Source organism: Vidua macroura, chromosome 25 (assembly GCF_024509145.1).
Source record: "Vidua macroura isolate BioBank_ID:100142 chromosome 25, ASM2450914v1, whole genome shotgun sequence".
Taxonomy (NCBI): domain Eukaryota; kingdom Metazoa; phylum Chordata; class Aves; order Passeriformes; family Viduidae; genus Vidua; species Vidua macroura.
In genome coordinates this window covers 2,401,021-2,411,848 of record NC_071595.1, presented here as the reverse complement: position 1 = coordinate 2,411,848, position 10,828 = coordinate 2,401,021, and positions in this window count along the sequence as shown.

The following is a 10,828-nucleotide window of genomic DNA, read 5'->3' as shown; positions in this document are numbered from 1 at the left end:
TTGCTGCGAGCCTGAGGTTTTGATTCTGCTGCCTGTCTTCCAAGCTTTTCCCTCGATCAGGCATGGCAGGGCTTTGCAGGGAGCGTGCTTTGAAATAAAGCCCATGGAGGAGGAGGAGGAGGCGGAGGCAGAGCTGGTGGGAATTATGCTGCCACTCAGCAATTGTCAGCACAGATGTTCCCGAGGTAATCACTGCCCTGAATAGCAGGAGCTGCTTTTCGTGACCAATCCAGGATTTAACCCCAAGAACTTGTGGGGTGTCTTGAGAGAGTGGGACACCTCTGATGAGCGTGGCAGGCAGGTTGGGCAGAGCATGGACTCTGCTCTCCTGGTCCTTTGTGTGCACCAGGGGAGTTGTGACACGTCCCTGCCTCAGTTTCCCCATCACCATGGCAGAATCATGGAATTCTAGACTGGTTTGGGTTGGAAGGGTCCTTAAAGCCCATCCAGTGCCATTCCCTGCCATGGGCAGGGACACCTCCCACTGTCCCAGAGTGCTCCCAGCCCTGTCCAACCTGGCCTTGATCACTTCCTAGGATGGTGAATCCAAAACTGATGAATGATCCAGAGGGAACGGAGGATGATTCCAGCTCCTTAGGGAGGGAAAGCAGAAACCCAGGAGTGCTCTGAAGTGCAGTGAAACCCCTGCAGATCCTGGTGTGTGGGGACCACGCAAATCCAGGTCTGTCCTGTGGCCCAGGTGGGAACTCCTCTGCAGCACGTTCAGTTTTACATCCTCCCTGGAGAGGGGAACAGGCGCCAACAACCCCAGCAGGAACCTGCAGCCATCCCAGGGGGATAAAATGTCAGGGCAGGAGACCTGGTGACAGGGTGACAGAAACACCCGGAGCTGGAAGGACAGATAAGGGGACGTGGCGGCAGGAGAACAAGCAAAGGGCACTTGCTATCAGCACGGGTGGGGCCGTGCCAGGATTTGAGCAGCCCGACCATCTCGTCCCTTCAACACCGCTATTTTTAGCCCTGGTTGCTGACACCTCTGTCACCAGTGCCTAAAATGGTCCCCGCTGAGCACACCCAGCGCCGCCGGGGCCACCAACGAAGCCGTGACTCAACGGGGCAGGCGTGGAGCCGCTCACGGCCCCGCTGGCCGGCGGAGGCAGCCGGAGCCTCCCCTGCCAAGAGGCAGCTCCGTGCTGGGTCAGCTCCGTGCTGGGTCAGCTCCGTGCTGGGCCAGCTCCGTGCTGGGTCAGCTCCGTGCTGGGCCAGCTCCTCGGGAAATGCTCCAGGAGCTTCGTGTTCAGGGCCTGGCCCCTCGCCAGGAGGGGTCCCTGGGGCACCTGTGCCCACCTTCCACCTCGCCAGAGCTGGGAATTGCCCAGCCCTTGTTGTGTTGCACCAAGTGGTTTGTTCCAGATCAATCTCACAAGCCCTGGCTGGGAATTGTTGCTGTCCCTCGGTGTTGGTGCTGTGGGGATGGATCTGTGGGGATGGATTTGTGGGAGCTCCCAGCCGCGCTGGTGGGATTAACCCTTTGCCTGCTGGGCTGGAGCTACACACGGGAGGGCAAAGATCTTGGACCCGCAGAGCAAACCCACCCTGCTCCCTGCCTGGAGATCCCCTTTTAGAAAAAACGGCCTCGTTTTCCCAGCTCTGCCCAGAGCAGCGAGCGGCGGGGGCGGAGATCTCCCTGTCCTGGCGCTTTCCCATTCCTGCAGCGAAGGCTCCGTTACCGGGGCTGCACTTCAAAGCTTTGCTGGCAGCGCTGTGCCGGATGGGGCTGTGCCATAATCCCCCCTGGGAGGAGAGCAGAGCAGAGGAGGGGGGGTCTCAGGACATTCTGGGCCTGCAAGAGAGCTGGAGAAGGGACTTTGGACAAGGGCATGGAGTGATAGGATAAGGGAGAATGGGTTTAAACTGAAGAAATATAGATTTAGATTAGATATTGGGAAGAAATCCTTCCCTCTGAGGGTGGTGAGGCCCTGGCACTGGTTGCCCAGAGAAGCTGCAGATGCCAGGGAGGATAAATGAGAGAAAATCTGCTCTGATTGCACTATGAGGGAATCTTGGCTTCCCCTGCGCTGACTTTTGGTGGGAATTGGAGCACGAGTGGACATTGTTGTCCGTGCTGGAATTCAGGTCCATGCTGATGGGGATGCGTTTGCCCCAGGGAACGGGGGAACACTTCTCGTGGGGACGGGGACAGTTGTGGTGCTGAGCAGGTGCCACGAGAGGGCGTGGAGGGCTTGAGTGCCGCCAGAGGTGACCTGGTGGCCGATGTCCCCCTCCTTGGTGCCCTAATGCCATCACCGCCTTTCCCTGGTGCCACCTGGTGCTCCTTCCCTTCAGGTGCGTGACTGGGGGGTGTGAACGGGCATCTCTGCCTCAGCACAGCCCCGGGGGCCACCTGAGCCCCCGGGCTGTCCCCAACCCACCCCCCTGCAGGGTTTGACCTCCACGGGGAGGGGCAGCTGCTTGAAGCCCACCAAGCTGTGCATGCAGTGATTTTCCTCTGCATTTCCAATTCTGGCGTGGGACACACGTCCTTAAGTGCCACCTCAGGCAATTTGTCACCCTGGGTGACCTGGCTGGGGGGGCCACCCCATATGGCAGGGGTGGGGTGATGGGGGCTTGTCCTGCTGGCTGCACAAACAGGCCCCGCTTCCTCGCCGGCCTCCTCCAGGTGCGGCTGGGAATCATTAGGAACTCTCCGCGCCGGCTGAGTGTGGGAACTGGAAGAGAAAGCTGGAGAGAGGCCTTCTTTCATCTCCCCACTCCCTCCTCCCCCCGCGTCTGCCAAGCCTGGCTTCCTTTTGAATCCTTTAGCTTGTGCCAAGCGAAGGAGAAGAGGAGGGGGGAAGAAAGAGAAAAATGGGGGGGAAAAAAAAAAAACACAACAAAAAAAAAGCAACAACCACAGGAATGTGTCCAGGGATCTGGCTTCATTCAGGCTGCCAAGCCCTGAATACCCCGGCTCCAGTCGGGGAGCTGGAGGGAGGCGGCGGTAGCAGCAGTGGGAAAACAAACAGGGAAGTGCTGGGAGTGTCACCAAAGGGGGTGACAAAGGCTATCAGAGAGGGGGACACGTCCCCTGCCATGGTACTGGGGGTTTGGGAGCACCCCTGGGTTAGGGTGCCACAAGTCCCACGCTGGGAGCAAAGCTGCCATGTCTGGGTGAATCCTGGCCATGTTCCATCCCAGGATGGGGACACAGTGCCCAGCCCGTCTGCATTCCATGGGGCACCGTGGGGACGTGGTGCCCGTGTGCCAGGCCTATCCCTCCCGACCAAGGCAGCAGGGTGGGCGCCAGGAGAGTCTGGGAGTCTTTTCTCCAGCACATCGGGAGAAGGATGGTTTTTGACTCGCTGCCGACTTTATTCCCAGCAAATTAATAATTTCCTCTTGTGGCAGCAGCGTTGGCCTGTGCATGTGCGTGCTGGTGGCTCCCACTGCCCTCCCAGCCGCCTCTCCCCCCTCCGGGAGGGTCAACGCCGCACCTCCCTCCATCCCCGTCCTCAGCTGGGCTCCTTCCAGCTGTGCGGAGCTGTCAGATCCAGCCCAGCTGTGCCGGCCGCGGCCTCGGGAGCATCCCGGCGGGAGCAGGGGCCCGGCTGTGAACTGATGATGCGAGTGCCGGAGGTGGCGGGGAAGCGCCTTGGGTGGCGGCGAGGGAGGCGCAGCTCCAGGAAGGAGCTCTCGCTGCCTCTTGGCTTCGCAGCCGCTCTGGCAGCGCTCGGAGAAACGGGAAAAAAGCAGCGAGGGAGCCGCCAGCACACGCCGGACTCTGTCCTGGAGACACGGACAGTCTGCCGGGCAGTCCCAGCGCCGGATGGGAGCGCTGGGCACCCCGGCGTGGCAGTAAGCTGGGCACGGGATTGTCACCCGAGTCCTTGCAGAGCTCCACAGACGCGCTCACCGCCCCTCCTCGTGTGCCGTGTGCTCCGAGCATCCCCTCCTGCGCGCTGGGCGCTCCTTCCCAGCCGCTCCCGGGGCTGTCCGTGTGTCCGGCCGCGGCACACACACTTCTCCCGTGTGCGGGCGCGCACCGCGGCACTCGCTATCGGCAGATCTGCTGGGAACGCCAGCCATTCCTCGGGCAAGCGATTGTGTTTTGTTCCTTATTTATATCCCCGGGGTGGTGCCACAGGTGGGCGATTGTTCCAGCTGACAGCCTGAAAGGCAAAGGAACAAGATTGAACTTCCTGCTATTCAATTAGAGAAAGTGAGCATTCAGCAGCAGCTGCTGGCTGCTGGCAGGAGCCGAACCCCGCCGCGGTGGGCGCAGGAAAAAGCAGGAAAAGCTGCCTGATGCCATGGGCACGGCGGGTTCCAAAGCACCCCTGGCTGTCACTGCTCTCCCTTGAGTTTGTTTTTTAGGAGGAGATTTCCTGATCAAAGCAGCTCCCTGGAGCAGAAGTTGGATGAGGAGGAGCTGGGGGAGCTGAGCCTGGAGAAAAGGGGGCTCAGGGGGCACCTCCTGGCTCTGCAGAACTCCCTGACAGGAGGGGACAGCCAGGTGAGGCTCAGGCTCTGCTCCCAGGGGACAGGATCAGAGGAAACAGCATCAAGCGTGCCAGGGGAAGTTTAGGTTGGATAATAGGAAAAAAAATCTTCACTGAAAGGGTGATCAGGCACTGGAATGAGCTGCCCAGGGCAGTGGAGGAATCACCATCCCTGGAAGTGTTCAAAACCACACGGATGTGGCACTCGGGGACAGGGTTTGGTGGAGAGCGTGGTGGTGCTGGATTAATGGTTAGACTCGATTTTAAGGGTCTCTCCCTACTTTAATGGCTCTGTGGGAAGCACCAGCATGGAAAACAGCAGCGTGTGGTGGTGGGGGACACTTTAAGTGGGGAGAAGCCATGCCAGGAGGCAAAGCCAGGAGCTCGAAGTGCCGGAGGGAGCAGCTTCCCCCCCCGGGCCAGCCCGAGCGCTGCAGCTTCGCCTCTGCCCTGAACTCTGTGTGATCCCTGACCCTGGGGCCTCTGTGGCGGAGGGCTGGTGGCTTTGGAAGCCCTGTGGATGATGTGCACTTCCCCTCCTCTGTGCTGGAAGGGCCAGGGGATGATCCCTTCTCTTGTTGACTGGGAGCCTCCTTGTCCCTTTTTCCCCAGACTCGTCTGCACTCCCTCCCAGAGGCCGGCAAGGGAGGAAGGAGTGTGTGCTCCTGTGAGCTCCACATTGGGAACAAACCTCTCTCCCTCCTCCCCTCACTGCCTGGGCCCCCTCTGACGCATGCATGGCCTTGTGGAAACCCCTGCAGCACCCAGGGTGCAGTGAGGGCTTCAGGGTCTCCATGTGCCAGGAGCCCAAGGCATCCCTGCTCCATTTCCTTCCCTCCCTCCTGGGGCCAATCCAATTGGAGAAGAATCTCCTGCTGCTGCCACCTCTCCCTGCTCCTTTCCCCCTGTGCCATCTGTTCCTAGCACAGTGACAACCTCACTGGTGGCGTTGCTGCTCAAGATCCTCCCGTGCACCCCTGAGCTCTGTGTTTTCAACCCATCTGTTTCCACGGGCTCGGGGTGTCTCCCAAGCTGGTTGTGATCATCGGGGCTGCAGTTGGAATCCGTCTGGCACAGCTGCAGCACACGGAGAGCCCCACATGCCTCCACGCACGCCAGACCCCGCAGCTCCGTCACCCCGAGGGTGGGACCGGGCTGAGCTCAGCACCTCGCACGAACATCGGGGAGGTGACACCGCAGCCGAGGCGATCGGCAGCGATTGGCCCCTTTTGGGAGCTCGCCGTGAAAGCTGCAGAGGCTTTTTCCGTGCGTGCCGATGCTTTGGAAGTGGCGGGGGTTGGACATGCCAAAGCACCGGCCACGTCTGAGCGGGGCTCGGTGCCTCGTGTCACTTCCAGGAGGCCGGGAGGGCTCGGGGGTGTTGTCTGTGAATGTTAAAGGCACTTGTGTAGCCAAGCAGCACAGGCACATGCTGTCATTGCCTCTGCAGTGCCATCTGGCCAGCAGCAACGCAGCTAGAACCAGGGCTGTGTGCAGGAGAACATTTTACAACAGAGAGCAATTAACAGAATAAAGCCCTTTTTAAAATCCAGTAATTAAAAACAGTCCCTCCCCCTTGTTTTCCTTTTAAGCTGAAAGTTGCTGTTTACTCATTTGCTTTACAAAGTGTGCCTTGTTGTGGCTTCAGAAGAAATGAAAGTTTGAAGTGGTTAGAGAAGAAAGGCTTTGGGGCTGGTGCGTTCCAGGCAGGGCGGAGGGGCAGGGGCTCTCCAGCCCGGCTTGTTTGTATTTGTTCTTGTCTACTCACAAGATCGCTAAACACACATTTAACAAGTGGTGAAACTGTCTACCAGCCTGATCTCTCCCAGGGTTCATGAGAAGAAGCCTGGCACATTAGCATTGCTGGGGGAAGGGGAGGGGGAGGACAGGCCTTTTGAAGGGTTGGTGTTTTGGGGCTGAGCGAGGGAAGGGCTCCTTGCAGCAGGCCAAGTCCCAAACAAAGGCATTGTGTTCCCCGGAGCCCTGGGGACTGGCCCCGGGGGAAGGCCAGGACCTTGCCTCACCAGCCACGGGTTTTCCCATCCCAGCTCCTGGTTTCCTAGCAGGGGTGCGGCCCTCAGGCCATCCAAGGCTTTCCAGCGGCCAGAGCTGGGAGTTGGCACTTCCAGGGCTGGCTCATCCATCCCTGAGCGCGAGAGCCACAGAACCCAGGGCTGCAGTGGTCATGGGGACCATCCTGTGCCACAGCAGCTCACCTTGTCCCCACCACCCTCACCTTGTCCCCATCACCCTCACCTTGTCCCCACCACCCTCTCTGGGTACACAATACCAGAGAGGAGCAGCCCAGTGTCCAGTGCCGACAAGTCTTCAGTCCTCTCTGTGTGGCCACAGGGGAGCCCTGATGTCAGGGGGCTCCTGGACATGCAGTTGCTCCGTCTGTGGGCAGGTTTGGTGCAATAACAATTATCACTTGTTGTGGCTTCTCTGTAAAACAAGTGCCCAGTGCAGCAGCATCATTATGGGTGGGGAAACTGAGGCATGTCAAGGGCCCAGCCCACTGGTGGTGTCTGGTGCTAAACCATCAGGATGTTCTGCTGATTCCAGAGCAGGATGGTGATCCTGTCCCTGGCTGTCCCTCAGCCCTACTGACCTGGTGACACAGAGTGGCACAGACTCAAGGGGACAGCAGCAGCTCCAAGGTGTCCCAGCCGTGAGCTCAGCAGGTGCAGCCTCGTGGAGCCCCATCCCATGGGATTGCAGGGCTGAGCCACATTCCCAGACCTGCCATGGGGCAATAGGTGTGAGGACACAGACAGCCCTGCCAGGGTGGTGAGGGCAGCGCCGAACTCCAGCTCCAGGATCTGCCCTGTCCCTGCCTGGGGAAGGGTGAGGCCACGGGTTTGTGGGAAAATGTTGTTTTTCCCTCCCCTGGACTGCCCGTAGCAGTCGGCTGGGCGGGCTCTGGATTGCGTGGGCCGGGGAAGTGGGGGGGAGTTTGCAATTGTGGTGCCTCTGGCTTGGAGCAGAGCCACGGCAAACAATCCTCTCCTGGCCTTGCTCCAGATCTGACAGAGCACGGAGGTGATACCGTATTCATCCCTCCACGCTTTCATCCCAAATCACCTCCTGAAAGCCCTGCCTGGTTCTCCCGCCCGCGATGAATCTGCTTAGCCACAGAGCGAGGCAGCCTGTCCACAGCCAGGAATCCTGTCCAGCATCCCTCTGAGGCCTCTGCTTTGGAAATTACAGCTGTGGCTCTGGCAGGCGGCGGTGGGACCTGAGGTTAGTAGGTGATGTTGACTGAAGATGTGAGGACAGGGCATTCCAGGCATGCACGGGGTTAAACCAGAGGTGTCAGTTCACGGGGAGGTAACAGATAAGTCCTGCTCCTCGGCTGCCTCTGGCTTTCCAGAAGCCTTGCCCTCCCTCCCACATTCCAGCTGCTGCAGCTTTTCACAGCTGGCCGCTCTCCTGGGACATTTCCCAGAGCTGGGAAGGCGGGAGGGGAGGGAGCAGCAGCGTGGTCCCAGCGTGGGAGGGGGGTTGGTGGCTGGGCTGACCATTGCCCCTCCTGGGACACTCAGTCTGGAGCCCTTCACCCTCAGGACGGGCCTGGCACAGGCAAACCGAGGCAATCCCAGGTCCCTGGCAGGGATCCACCCTCAGCCCTGGCCCGGAGAGTTTTTCCTGCTGTAGGGAAGGGACATCAATCTTTGCAGCTCACTTATTCCTTGGCCTCTGAAGCAGGGTAGCCAATTAGTGCTGGGTGTGATGGATGGCTTAGCCCCGTCCTCGTGACACCCATCCTCTGGAAACAGTTCCCACCACGGAGAGGCACAGCCAGCCGGAGCAGGGGACAGCTCTCACCAGCTCCTGAGTCCCTGAGGGTCTCACAGGGGTCCCAGGGACGGGAACAGGCATTGCAGCAATGCTTGCTGTCATTCCAGAGGGGAAACAGCCCCGAGCACGGGGCCCGCACTGTTAATTCAGGGCTTGGGGAGAGCTTTCCTCTGATAATTCCCTGGCTTGGCTGTGGCAAAGCCCGGAGCTCTCCAGGGAAGAGCAAATCAGCTCTGGGCAGAGGTTGGTCACCCACTGCTTGTGGCTCTGCTCTCGGGGTCACGGTACCGTGGGAATTGGCTGCAAAGGCACCCAGTGAGAGGCCAGGAGGGGCAGAACCCCCATTTCTGCACCCCAGCTCCCCTTGCCCACAGTGGGGGAGGTCTGGCTGCTCCCTCCCGTGGGACATGGGTGACACTCCTGAAATCCAGCTCCCCTCACGCAGCTAAGCTCGTTTAATCCTTCCCTGTCGTCTCTGCTGAACCGGCCTGTGAGGGGTCTCTGCTCAGTCTGGGGTGATTCAGATGTCCCTCACAATCCCCCCTGGGATCCCTGGGGTCGATTATAAACGACTCTCCAGGAGCACAGGCTGGAGAGCGGATCCGATTACAGGAGAAGTGGGTTTTTGGGGCCCCCGCTCTGTTCATAATGAAGTGTAATCCTAGAAAAACATGTTGCCAATTACACTTCAATTGAACCCAGATAATGATGCTTAGACAGGGCCCAGAAAAGATGGAGTCTGGACAGTGAATTCCTTTCTGATGGAGAAGAAAAGTGTTCCTCTGTGGCAGGTCTGGGCTCGGCTTGGTTCAGGCTCGCTGTGATATGAGCAAGAGCCTGAAACAACCAATCTCAGGATCCCATTTAAATGGTTTTATCGGTGGAAAGAGTATTAATCTCTCAAAAACACATGTTTATGGGAAGTTTGGTTTGGGGATGTATGTGTTTCTAACTGAAATCACTTTGGAAAGGGAGGAGGAGCGGGTCTGAAAACTGCTAAAATAACACTTTTCTAACTCTTCTGGTTCAAAGTAACTTTTCATTTGGAAATGTAAGCTAATAACAGCTCGGCTTCTTGACCACTTCTCATAGTGAAAACAAAACACCAGAATCAGAGTAACAAAGTGCTGTGACCTAAAGCACGGGTTTCACTCCCTTTTTTCAGTTTACAAACACTGCCGAGATGTCAGTTTTCCACTCCAGCCCAGGACGGCTGGTTCAGGTCCCTGCTGCTTCACTTCAGAAAGGAGGATGGTGTGGTTCAGTCCCAAAATCTGCTCGGTGGGGAGGTCTGTGCTTTGCTCAGCTGGGGCAGGCGTGGGCGAAGGGCAGGCAGGAGCCGGGATTTGGCTTTTCCGGAGCTGCTGGCGAGGTGCTGGGGAATTGCAGACACCTCGGTGTTGGCGGGTGCAGCGTGGGTGAGCTGGCAGAGATGGCTGAGGGAGATAGGGAGCACCCCAGGAGGCCACGGGAGACGGGTGGCTTGGCTGGCCCGAGCGGCGACGGGGCTCTTATCGCCGCCACGGTCTCTGCAGAAGGGCTTTGGGAAACCCACGTGTTGCCAGATCTCAGCGCCGATTATTTTCTTCAAAATAAAAGGCATTATTTTCGTACTGGGAACCTCCACTTCAGCGCTCTCCCTCCTCCCCTCTCTCTGTCTCTCTCCCACACGCACACGTTTTTGCTGCCTTGGGGGATTTTAGCAGCGCAGGGCTCTGAAAAACAGATTCCTGCCTCCTTGCTGCAGGAGCGGGGAAAGGGAGATGCTCGCTCGATGCTGGGCTGTGGCTTAAAGTTTCCAGCTTTGCGGAAAGAGACCAGAAAACAGCGATTCATCCCAGTGTTACAAAGCCTAAAGTTGGGCTTCGGCCGTTTTGTCTCACGGGGTAGGTGTCTAATGCCCTGGTGAGCTGGCACTTGAAGAGGCTCCAAGGCTGTGGGAGCGTGGCAGGAGGCCGAACTCCCGGCGGGACCATCGTGCTGCGGTGCCAGGCCTGGCCCGAGTGCGGTGCCACCGCTGCCACCCCGGCCCTCGGCAGTGGCCGCCGATCGATGCCAGCCGAGGGCCCTTTGAGCGGCGTCCTCAAACAGCGCCGCGCTCCGAGCGAGCGGCTTTCCATCCGAGCCGTGAGCCTGCGAGGTGCCGGGCAGACATGTGTGTGCGTGTGGGGCTGGATGTTGATTTTTCCCTGAAACAACTCAAGGCTTTATCAGTCCCATCTCTTTCCCACGGTTTTCTGTTGCCAGTGAGGTCACTGGTCCCTTTAAACTGGGGCTGAGGCCAATGTGCAGCGGGTGGAAGGGGGGCCGTGGGCAGGAGGGGGGGACATGAGACGGTTCACACAGACTGTTCCTTTTACAGGAAGACTTGGGATTTCGACCAGCGAGCGGGAGGAGGCGGCGGGGCGAGGAGGGGGGGCCCTGGGAACCGGGGAGCGCCGGCGCGGCCGCGTAATCCGTCACTCCCGGGAGATGGTGGCTCATTAACCCATTACCCGGGAGGTGGGGACGTGCCGGGAGGGAGCCAGGGAAGGAGAGCCGGGGGTGGGAGAGGCAGAGCGGGCAGG